The sequence below is a fragment of the Sorex araneus genome, chromosome 5 (assembly GCF_027595985.1).
Source record: "Sorex araneus isolate mSorAra2 chromosome 5, mSorAra2.pri, whole genome shotgun sequence".
Taxonomy (NCBI): Eukaryota; Metazoa; Chordata; class Mammalia; order Eulipotyphla; family Soricidae; genus Sorex; species Sorex araneus.
The window spans coordinates 46,730,107-46,742,636 of record NC_073306.1 but is presented as its reverse complement, the minus strand read 5'-3'; positions in this window follow the sequence as shown (position 1 = coordinate 46,742,636).

Below are 12,530 nucleotides of genomic sequence, written 5' to 3'. Positions count from 1 at the left end.
GCTCTTGGCCAAAATATCACCAGTTAGATGTACTTCCTGGTAATATCCAAGTCATTCGCTTCATGAACATTCTTGCTCTTAACAGGCCTTAGCTTTCAAATCTTCACGTAAGGTGACGCAAGGTTAAGTCACAGATGCTTAAGAGATAAAGTTACCTTCCTTGAACAGTGTCATACTTTTTGTCATTACTGAAGGTTTTCAAATCTGTTCCTTATTGGATTGGCAGAGGAGGGGTGGCCCACATCCAGTGGTGCTCAGGGTAACTGCTGGCTTTGTGCTCATTGATCACTCCTCCTGGCAGTGCTCAGGGATTAATATGTATCAATGTCAGGTAGCCCCCAAATTAAAAGGTTTTTTGAGGGGGGCTTTTGGTTTTTGCGGCCATACCTTGCAGTGCTCAGGGGAACCAACTGCTTGAGCGACATGCTGTACCAGGGATCTGACCTAGGCTTCAACATACAAATCATATGCCCAGAAATAGTACTGAGAAATAGTACAGTGGGTAGGGCATTTGCCTTGCATGTGGCAGACATTCATATTCAATCCCCAGCATCCCATATGGTCCCCTGAGCACCACCAGGAGTCACTCCTGAATGCCGAGCCAGGAGTAACCCTTGAACATTGCCAGATGTTGCCAAAATAATAATAATGATAATAATAATAATAATAACAACAACAACAACATGGGAGGGGCTGGAGCAATAGCACAGCAGTAGGGTGTTCGCCTTTCATGGGGCCGACCCATGTTTGATTCCTCCGCCCCTCTTGGAGAGCCCGGCAAGCTACCAAGACTATCCCGCCTGCACAGCAGAGCCTGGCAAGCTACCCGTGGTGTATTGGATATGCCAAAAACAGTAACAATAAGTCTCACAATGAGAGACGTTACTGGTGCTCGCTCGAACAATTTGATGAGCAACGGGATGACAGTGACAGTGAACAACATGGGGAGGCTAGAGAGATAAAATAGTGAGGCACTTGCCTTACACATGCAGCTGACCGGGTTCAATTCCCAACATTCCATATGGGTCCCCGAATCCCACTGAGAGTGATCTCTGAGCGTAGATTCAGAAATAAGCCCTGAGCACTGCTGGGTGTGACCCCAAAACCAAAAAATATGAACTATAATAAACCTTGCTATTTTTACCACACTGTCTGGAGGGAAGGTGCTCAGTGAAATAAGCAGTATTAGTTTTTTCCTGCAACCTGAGAATTTTATAAATTTTAGATCCAATTTTAGAGTAGGTCTTAGGTAATAAACCAGGTAGAAAAATATTTAAAAGGTCTGAGAGTTCAACAGGCTGGAGCACATGCTCTGCAGGCAGGAGGCCTTGCTAGCTCCTTGGCACTGTATGGATGCCTGAGGCCCGGCAGGGTTGACCCCCTGCACAGAGAAGGAGTACCACAGGGTGTAGCCCCCAAACAAACAAGTCAGAGTAGCTGAGGCAATGCTGTCCGGTGTTCTAGGACCCACCCATTTTACAAATACAAGTTGCAGAGCTGGAGAGATTGCTTGGAGAGATAGACATGCTTTGTACTCAGAGGTGCAGGGTACCCTGAGCACTGAGAGGTGTGGCCCAAAACTCCTCCCTGCAGACCTTTCCCCACAGGCTCTTCTGGCCTTTCCCTACCTCTAGGCAGATAATCGTCCTTTTGAAGTCAGCCTTCCTGTGTATGAACCCTGATACAATCCACTGCTGTTCATGTGACTTGAACTAACCAACCTTCCCTATCTTGACTTCCTCATCCAGAGGTTGGGATTAATAAGAATATCTTTTGAGATTGTTATGAGAGATGAGTTAATTTTGGGAAAACTTGTTAGTCTGAGAATAGGCACAGTAAGCTTGTTAAATAGTGCCTTACCTGCTGTACTATCCCTCTGGTCCCTGGAGCCCATGCTTTATAATGTGGAAGCTTCGGGTTTGATCCCTGACAACCGCATGGTCCTCTGAGCACTGCCAGGAAAGAGCACCAAACTCATATTGTCTGCATACCATCAGGTGTGACCTAAAAAACAAAACCCCCCAAAATTAAGTTTCAGGCACATGTGTTGTCAGTATATGTTCCCAACGCACATGGCACCAGCGCCCATGCTGCTGGGCACATGTCGCATACCGTGTGCACATACATTGCCCATATCTGCCCTCTTGAAATGTGTCCTTTTTTTTTTTTTTTTTTGCTTTTTTTGGGTCACACCCAGCGATGCTCAGGGGTTCCTCCTGGCTCTGCACTCAGGAATTACCCCTGGCAGTGGTTGGGGGACCATATGGGATGCCGGGGATTGAACTCAGGTCGGCTTCATGCAAGGCAAATGCCCTACACACTATACTATTGCTCCGGCTTGAGATGTGTCCTTGGGGCCCCTCCACACAGGTCTTAACCTCCCCTGCTCTCCCTTTATTTCACAATAAACTTGTTATGTATACTTCAAAAAATATCAGTACTGGTTATAATGAATTACAGACCTGCTGTGTACTGAGCTTCTCTTGACTATAAAGTCTAGATGGGTTGAGCCACACACATCTGAGCTTTGCATGTGGGAGTCCCAGGTTTTGATCCTGCACCACCCAGTTCCCTGAGCACAAGTCAGGAGTAGCTCCTGAGCACTGCCCACCAACTCCCAACTCGCCCCCCTTTTCTTTTCTTTCTCATTTCTCTCTCTCCCCCCTCCCCCTCTCCCTGTCCCCCTCCCAAGCCATCTCTCTTTCCCCGCCCCTTTCTGGACATTATGGTTTGCAATACAGATACTGAAAGGTTACCATGTATACCCTTTACCTACTTTCTACTTTCTACACTCAGATTTTGTCCAGCATGATCATTCCCAACTATTATTGTTATACTGGTCTCCTCTATCTTACCTACGCTCTGCCCCCCACCCCCACCCCCGCACCCTACATACACACACACACACACACACACACACACACACACACACACGCGCGCGCGCGCGATAGATTCCAACGATTGACAAAACAACTTTTTTTTTTTCTTTTTGGGTCACACCCGGCGATGCACAGGGGTTACTCCTGGCTTTGCGCTCAGGAATTACTCCTGGCAGTGCTCAGGGGACCATATGGGATGCTGGGATTCGAACCCGGGTTTGCCGCGTGCAAGGCAAACGCCCTACCCGCTATGCTATTGCTCCAGCCCCAGACGAAACAACTTCTAAAAACTAAAGTAGTAACTGAGGATATTGGTGAAGGAAAGTGGATACTGGTGAAGTGATTGGGATTGGGATTGGAATTGGAACATTGTACATCTGAGACCCATTCAGGAATAACTTTGTAACTTTTTAATTCATGGTAATTGAAAAAATTACAAAACTGAAAAAAAAAGAAAAAGCACAAAACTAAAGTCACGGGGCTGCAGAGATGGTATAGCAGACAGGGTGCTTGCCTAGCATCCAACTGACCTGGATTGGATTCCTAGCACTCCATATGGTCCCCTGAGCACCACTAGGTATACCCCCCAAACCAAAATAATGATAATAATAATGTGATCAGAGCAACAGTATACTGGGTAAGGCATTTGCCTGGCACATGGCCAACCCAGGTTCAATCCCTGACACCACATACAGTCCCCTGAACTCCACCCTGGAGTGATCCCTGAACACAGAGCCAGAAATATGCCCTCAGCACTGCTGGGTCTGGTCCTAAAACTAAACCTAATAATGGGAGACTAGCAGTGTTAGATCACCTACTAGGTTCACAAGGATAGGGCTTGAATGGTTGTCTAGAGTTTGAGCTCTCCTGTTTGCGGGGGAGAAGGAGGGGCAGTGCCAGGGACCACTTGGTGTGCTTGAAAATGAACCTGGGCCTCCCACTTGCAATGAATATGCTCTACCCTTCTGCTATCTCCCAGCCCTGATATTTAATGTTATGATATGATTATTTTCCAGTTGATGTTTGTCTAACCTACATAGGGAATCCCCAAGGAACAAGAACATATAGTATGAATGCTCAGTACCTGCTACTGTGCCTGGCACATGGCAAGTACTGTATAACAGCTTTATTGTTATCCTGTGTTCTGTTTCATTGGTTTTCATCATTTTCTGTTTATTTTGATTTGGGGGGTTGTTTTTGTTTTTAGCTCATACCCGACAGTGCTCAGTGGGCTTACTCCTGACTTTGCACTCAGGGATCAATTCTGGTGAGATTTGGGGCATCATATGTAGTGTTAGGGATCAAACCCGAGTCTGCTGTGTGCAAGGCAAGCCCCATACCCATTGTACTATTGCTCCAGCTCCTAGTCTACTAGTTTCTTTCTTTCTTTTTTTTTTTTTTTTGCTTTTTGGGTCACACCCAGCAATGCACAGAGGTCACTCCTGGCTCATTGGCTCATGCACTCAGGAATCACCCCAGGCGGTGCTCAGATTTGAACAGCATCCATATGGGATGCTGGGATTTGAACCCGGGTCGGCCGCATGCAAGGCAAATGCCCTACCCGCTGTGCTATCACTCCAGCCCCAGGTCTACTAGTTTCTTAAAGTAGAAGCTGAGTTCATTGAATTGAGATTGTCCTTCTTCTTCCTCGCCTCACCTAATTTAGACATCTACCGTTCTTTTTTTTTTTTTTTTTTTTGCTTTTTGGGTCACACCTGGCGATGCACAGGGGTCACTCCTGGCTCATGCACTCAGGAATTACTCCTGGCAGTACTCGGGAGACCATATGGGATGCTGAGAATCAAACCCGGGTCGGCCGTGTGCAAGGCAAACGCCCTACCTGCTGTGCTATTGCTCCAGCCCCGGTATCTACTGTTCTAAGTGACTTTTAATAGACTTTTAGATTTTTATTAAACTTAGTATTTAAATGGACTGGAGCAATAGCACAGCGGGTAGGGTGTTCATCTTGCACGTGGCCAACCCGGGTTCGATTCCTCCGTCCCTCCTGGAGAGCCCGGCAAGCTACCGAGACTTTCCCGCCTGCACGGAGCCTGGCAAGCTACCCGTGGCGTATTCGATATGCCAAAAACAGTAACAACAAGTCTCACAATGGAGACATTACTGGTGCCTGCTCAACCAAATTGATGAACAACGGGACGACAGTGCTACAGTGCTACTGTTCTAAGTGTCTTCCAAATACTGCTTTAATAACACTCTACAAATTCACAAATTCTGGTTATGGTATTTAATTCAGCTCAAAAGATTTTCAAATTTGTTCTTTGTTTTTGGGTCAAACCTTCGAGGCTGGAGTGATGGTATAGTGGGGAGGGCATTTGCCTTGCATGCAGCCGACTGGGGTTCGATCCCCAGCATCCCATATGGTTCCCCAAGCATGCCCAGGAATGATTCCTGAGTGCACAGCCAGAAGTAACCCCTGTGCATTGCCGGGTGTGACCAAAAAAAGCAAAAACAAAGAAAAAACACGGCGATACTCATGGGTTACTCCTGGCTCTGCACTCAGGAATCACTCCTGGCAGTGCTCAGGGGATCATATGGGATGCTAGGAATCAAATCCAGGTTGGTGTGCAAGACAAACACCCTACCCGCTCTACTATCACTCCAACCCCCTCAAATTCCTTCTTGATTTCTTCTTTAATCTTCTTTAGTATATAGGTCACTTAAAAGTGGTTTTGCAGGAATGCAGCTCAGCTCAGTTGTAGAGTTCTTGCCTTGAATGTGTGAGGTCATGGATCCAAAACCCAGCATAGTAGTGGGCCAGAGAAGAGTTATGAATTTAAGTGAGTGGATGTGGACCAGGGGTTTGTTCAAAATACTGGAGCACATATTTTGCACGTGGAAAGCCTGAGCTCAATTTCCAGCATCATATGATCAACTTAGTACCACCTAGAGTAGTAGCTTAAACATTGCCTGGTATGACCCCCAAACCAGAAAAAAAAAATGTGACTTTTAAATAGTAGGGTGTTGGGATCAGAGCAATAATACAAGCAGGTAGAGGGTTTGCTTGCATGCCGCTGACCCAGGTTTGATCCCTGGCATCCCATATGGTTCCCCAAGCACTGCCAAGAGTAATTCCTAAGTGCAGAGCCAGGGGTAAGTAACCCCTGAGCATTGCCAAGCATGACCCAAAATCACTGTATCACTGTCAACCCATTGTTCATCGATTTACTCGAGTGGGCGCCAGTAACATCTCTATTAGTCCCAGCCCTGAGATTTTAGCATCCTCACCTTAGTCGTCTTTCCCAACGATTGAAGGCTCTTTCAGGTCAGGGGAATGAGACTTGCTATTGTTACTGTTTTTGGCATATCAAATACCAGGGAGCTTGCCAGGCTCTGCCATGCAGGCAGGATACTCTTGGTAACTTGCTGGGCTCTGCGAGAGGCGCACATATATATATATTTCCCTCTATGATTTGTTGCCTACTCCCTACCCATTTTCCATAATTACCACATCACATTTGATGAGGTCCAGACAGTAGGCAACAAAAACCAAAACAAGCAAACAAAAAAGAGTATTTCCTCTAGCACTTCCTAACAGAAAGATTGGGAAATTAAGACACTGTATAGCTTTAGCAACTAAGACCAAAAAAAAAAAAAAATTGGTGGTTTCCTGGCAGTGCTCAGGGACCTTATGGTATGCTGGGGACTGAACCCGGGTTGGCCATGTGCAAAACAAGTGCCCTACCCTCTGTGTTGTACTATCACTCCAACCCTAAAGATATACCCCTTTATAAATTGAATCCTTTTAAATTTATTAAGAAATGTTCTGGGACTGGAGTGGTAGTACAGTGCCTTGCAGTGGCTGATCCGGGTTCACTCTGCATCCCATATGATCCCGAAGCACAGCCGGGAATAATTTCTGTGTGCTGAGCAAAAAGTAACCTTGAGGGGCTGGAGTGATAATACAGTGGGTAGGGTGTTTGCCTTGCATGCAGCCGACCCGGGTTCGATTCCCAGCATCCCATATGGTCCCCTGAGCACCACCAGGACTGGTTCCTGAGTGTAGAGCCAGGAATAACCCTTGAGCTTCGCCAGGTGTGACCCAAAAAGCAAAAAAAAAAAAGTAACCTTGAGCATTGCTGATGTGGCCCAAAAGCAAACAAACAATAAAAAATTCTTCTATATACACAGAACATGGTCTCTCCCCGCAAGTGTTTCATGTGCACGCAAATGTGTATTTCATGAGACAGAGCGACAGGACAATAGGTAGTTTCTTGCTTTGAACTCAGCCAACGGGAGTTCGAGGCCCAGAACCACATATGGTGTCCTGAGTACCGCCAGGTCTGGCCCCCCAAAACAATGTGTCTTTCACTGTTGTTTGTTAATTTAGGAGGGATTGGCCACACTTATGGTGCTCAGAGTCTACTCCTGGCCTTGTGCTCAGGGACTTGAATTAAGGTTAGTCATATGCAAGGTAAGTGCCTTAACCCCTGGACAGTTTCTCTATCTCTCATCTCTTCACTGTTGCTTTGAGAAAGTAAGGTGTGGGCAGGAGAGATAGTACAGTAGGTATTGCATGCCACCGACTCCTGTTTCACACCTGGCACTACGTGTGGTTTCCTAAGCACCACCAGCACAGAGCCAGGACTAGCCCCTGAGCACTGTGACCCCAACACACATTTTAAAAAGAAAGAACACAAGATTGAATATAAAGAAAGATCCAATGCTTGAAATCAGTTTAAATTGTTTGAAAGTGTTCAGATCTATGGCACACCTGCCGGTTTCCTGCCTTCTTGTTCTATCAGTTGAAAGTGGGTTCTTGAAATCTCTAGCTACTGTTGTGAATCTTTTAGAAATTCTATCATTTTTGCTTTTGTTTGTTTTGGGGCCATATCTACTATGCTCAAAACTTACTCCAAGGGGTTGGAGCGATAGTACAGCGGGTAGGGCATTTGCATTGCACGTGGCAGACCCGAGTTTGATCCCCAGCATCCCATATGGTTCCCCCAGCACTTCCAAGAGTAATTCCTGAATGCAGAGCCAGGAGTAACCCCTGAGCATCGCTGACTATGACCCAAAAAAAAAACAAAAAAAACCAACCTTACTTCAAGCTCTGTGTTCAGGGTTCACACTCCTAATGGTTCTTGGGGGACCATATGCAATACTGGGGGCTGAACCCGGGTTGGCTGTGTGTAAGTAAAGTAATTTAAACCTCCCACACTATACTTTTTTTTTCCCCCTGATTTTTGGGTCACACCCAGCAATGCTCAGAGGTTCCTACTGGCTCTGCACCCAGGAATTACTTCTGGTGGTGCTCAAGAGACTATATGGGATGCTGGGGATTGAACCTGGGTGGGTCACATGCAAGGCAAACGCCTTACCCATTGTACTATTGCTCCCGCCCCAATACTGTCTGTCTGGCCTCCTAGTAAGTTTTTATTTTTTCTTTTGCCACACCCAGTGATGTGGAATGCCAGGGATTAGACCTGGGTTGGCTGCATGAAAGGCAAGCACCCTACCCACTGCACTATCCTCTGGCACCCCCTGTTTTTTTCCCTAATAAGTTTTTATCATGGCACCATACATGGTCCCCTGAACACTGCTAGGAGTGATCTCTGAGTGCAGAGCCAGGATTAAGCCCTCAGCACTGCAGGGTGTAGCCCCCAAACCAAAATGTACTAAAATAAAATATGTGAAGGCCTGGAGAGATCCCTTAAAGGATTGCCTGGATTTGATTCCCAAACTCCACCAGGATTGAGTACTGAACACTGATCAGGAAGTAGCTCCTGAACAGCACCGGGTGTTGCCCAAAAACTAAAGGAGAAAAAAAAAAAAGTATGTCAAGAATTTAGCCTAGGGGGCTAGAGAGATAGTACAGTGGATAAGGCACTTGGCTTGTATGCAGCTGGCCTGGATTTGATCCCACTATCCCATATGTCAGTCCCACCGGGAGTGGTACCTGAGAGCAGAGTCTGTGGTATGGGAAATGAGCCCCTCTGCATATGACCCAAACCTCTTCCCCCTAAACAAAAGAATTCAGCCTAGGGAGGAAGGCAGGCGCCGAGTAGAAAGCCCAAATAAAGGTAAGAGTGGGCATTGGCCCCTTCAGAATATAGTACAGAGGTGAGGGAGAAGTGGCACATAGCTGGGCCATTTGCAGGCTGGTGCTCCAAGCATGATAGAATCTGGGGTGGGGGTGGAGGGTGAAATCAAGGGGCACAGATGGATGAGGAGGAGGAACAGGCCAGGAGGGTGGTGCTTTACCAGTGTTTCTCACTCCCAGAATATTCCAAGTACAGAGGTGAAAACTGTCTCAATGGGGAGCCATAGCACGAGAATAGAGGGCCAACTGGTAAGATGGGGGACCAGGGAGGAAACAAGATCAAATACTTTTTTTTAAGGGTGGCCACACCCAGCTGTGCTCAGGTTTTACTTCTGGCTCTGTGCTCAAGGAGCACTCCTGGTGGGACTCAAGAGACTATATGTGGGGGCTGGAACGATAACATAGCGGGTAGGGCATTTGCCTTGCACGCAGCCAACCCAGGCTCAATTTCCAGCATCCATATGGTCCCCTGAGAACCGCCAGGAGTAACTCCTGAGTGCAGAGCCAGAAGTAACCCCTGTGCATCGCTGGGTATGACCCAAAAAAATCAAGAGAGAGAGAGAGAGAGAGAGAGGGAGAGAGAGAGAGAGAGAGAGAGACTGTGTAGTGCTGGTGCAAGTGAACTGAAATAGGCCCTAGGTAAGACAAGTTCTTTGCCCCTGTACTACCCCTCTGGCCCCAGAAACAAGGTCATAAGAAGGCCACCGTTGGACAAAGGTGGAGAAACACTTGCTTTAGATCACAGGGGCAGAAATAGAAGCATGAAGAGGAAAGGGAAGAATCAGAATGTAAGCTGAAGTTAGCTCTACTTCTCAGAGAACTGGAAGGATGAAGTTGAGGGAAGTCTAGATTCATGAAAACAAGTTTAATTTTGAGTATTGAGTCTCCTGGATAGAGATGTAAGCTGAGCTTAGGCCAGAGGTCAGAGCCAGACCAACCAGACTTGCCTTCTCCGTCTAGAGCAGGAGTCCTGGTCTCCTTCCGCCTCTTGCACAATGATTCCAGAAAATGTTTCCTTGGGGAGTTGCTTAGGAGGCCAAGGGCCCCAAAGGTGACTGGCTCAGTGCAAAGACCAAGGATGTGAAGCTGCTTGGGCCCTGCAATGCCAGGGATACTCAGCCACCACCACCCCGCCCCCCCAGTGGTACTGGGGACCTCCAGGGGCCATCCCCTCAGTGCTGGGGATGGAATTGAACTTGTCTCAGGTACATGCAGGTGCGGGTATCTACCATAACAGCTGTATCATCTCCAAGTCCTGAATCCAGAGAGCTTAAAACCTTTGATGTGAAGACTGGAGCAATAGCACAGTGGGGAGGGTGTTTGCCTTACATGCGGCTGACCTGGTTTCAATCCCTAGCATCCCATATGGTACCCTGAGCACCACCAGGAGTAATTCCTGATTGAAGTGCCAGGTGTGACCCAAAAAGCTAAAAATAAATAATAAAATTAAAAAAAATCTTTGATGTTTCTTTATATTCTCATTCTCTCTCTCTCTCTCTCTCTCTCTCTCTCTCTCTCTCTCTCTCTCTCTCTCTCTCTCTCTCTCTCTCTCTGTCTCTGTCTGTCTGTCTGTCTGTCTGTCTGTCTGTCTCTTTTGGCCATACCCAGTAGTGCTCAGGGCTTACTCCTGGCTCTAAGCTCAGGGATCACTATTCTTGGCAGAGGACCCAGGGGACCATGTGCATATAGATAGATAGAAGCATAGATAGATAGGTAGATAGATAGATAGATAGATAGATAGATAGATAGATAGATAGATAAAGATATAGATAGGTAGAGAGCTTTTTTGCATCATACCCAGTGATGCTCAGAGATTACTCCTGGCTCTGCACTCAGGAATTACTCCTGGCTGTGGTCGGCCACGTGCAAGGCAAACACCCTACCTGCTATACTATTGCTCTGGCTCCAGCAAAGCACATTTTTACTCTGGTGAGTTATCTGTTCAGTCTACCATAGATAGATAGATAGATAGATAAATATATAGATGCTCTGGGACTATTCTCAGCTCTGTCCTTGATGTCATTTCCAGTATTCTAGATAGACTATGCAGTGCAGGACTTGACCCTGTGCCTGCCACATGCGAAGCTTGCACTCGGCATGTTTAACTATCTCTTTGGTACCAGAAAAAATATATTTTATTTAACTTTTGTCTTGGGGGCCCAGGTTTAACTGTGCTCAAGGATGTATTTCTGGCTCCAAGCTCAGGAATCACTCTTGGCAGTGCTCAGGGGACCATACGTGATATCAGGGATGAAACCATGGCTTACCATGTACAAAGCAAATGCCATAAATCCTATACTATCTTTCTGGCCCTATATATATGAATATATGCATATATAATATATTCTAATTTTCGGCCATCCCTGAAAGTGTTCAGCTACTCCTATTTCTGTGTTCAGGAAACATTTCTGGTAGTGCTCAGATAACCATACGCAGTGTCAGGAATTGAAACCAGGTTGGTCATGTGTAAGGCAAGGATCTTACTGTACCCTCCCAAGATATATATATATATATATATATATATATATTTGTGTTTTTCTTTTTGGGTCACACCTGGTGATGCTCAGGGGTTACTCCTGGCTCTGCACTCTGGAATTACTCCTGGTGGTGCTTGGGACCATATCGGATGCTGGGAATCGAACCTGGGTCGGCCGCTTGCAAGGCAAACGCCCTACCTGCTGTGCTATCGCTCCAGCCCCAGATATATATGTAAATATATATATAAATATATAAAATATATATTTAATTATTTTCTGTATTTGAATACTTTACAAAATCATTGATAATCATTTCTGTAACTCCATGAAGCCATGTGAATCAGCAAGAAGACGTTGGCAGAAGACAGCAGAGAGAGGTCCAAGATCCCAGAGTTCAATCTTGAAGAAATATCAGTGTTTCATTCAGAAAAAAAGTTCATGATGGAGGCAGAGGTAAACTTGAAGAGGTAAGAGAACCTGTAAATGGAGAGTGGTTTTTGAGTTGGCTGTGCTAGAAAAAGAATAGGAAGCACTTTTAGGGAGAGGAGGCCATACCTGGCAGTGCTCAGGGCTTACTCTTGGCTCTGTACTCAGTGATCATACTTGGTGGGGCTTGGAGGACCATATGGGTGCTGGGGATTAACCCAAGTTGACTGCATACGAGACTGTGCCTTACTAGGCCTATATGATCATCTGGCCCCAGAATAGGAAATACTTTGATGGTAAACACTCATCTAGGGGGCTGATAGATGCAGCCTATAGATCTATAGTCTATTATAGATGCAGCCAACCCCAATTTAAACCCTGGAACCATATAGTCCTTTGAGCACCACTGGGAGTGATCCCCAACTGGGAGTAGTCTCTGAACACTACCAGGTCCAAACTAAAACAAAACAAAGAGTCTACCTAGGGCCAGGGAGGTAGCTCAAAGGGCTGGAGCACATGCTTTGCACTGCATGTGGTTCCCCAACCACTACCAGGAGTCACCCCCAAGCACCGAGTAGGGAGTATAGTCCCTAAGCATTGCCGGGTGTGGACCAAAATCAAAGGAAAACAGTGTCCTTCTAGGGCCAGAGACGTGGCTCAGAGGGTAGGGTACATGCCTTGAGTTTT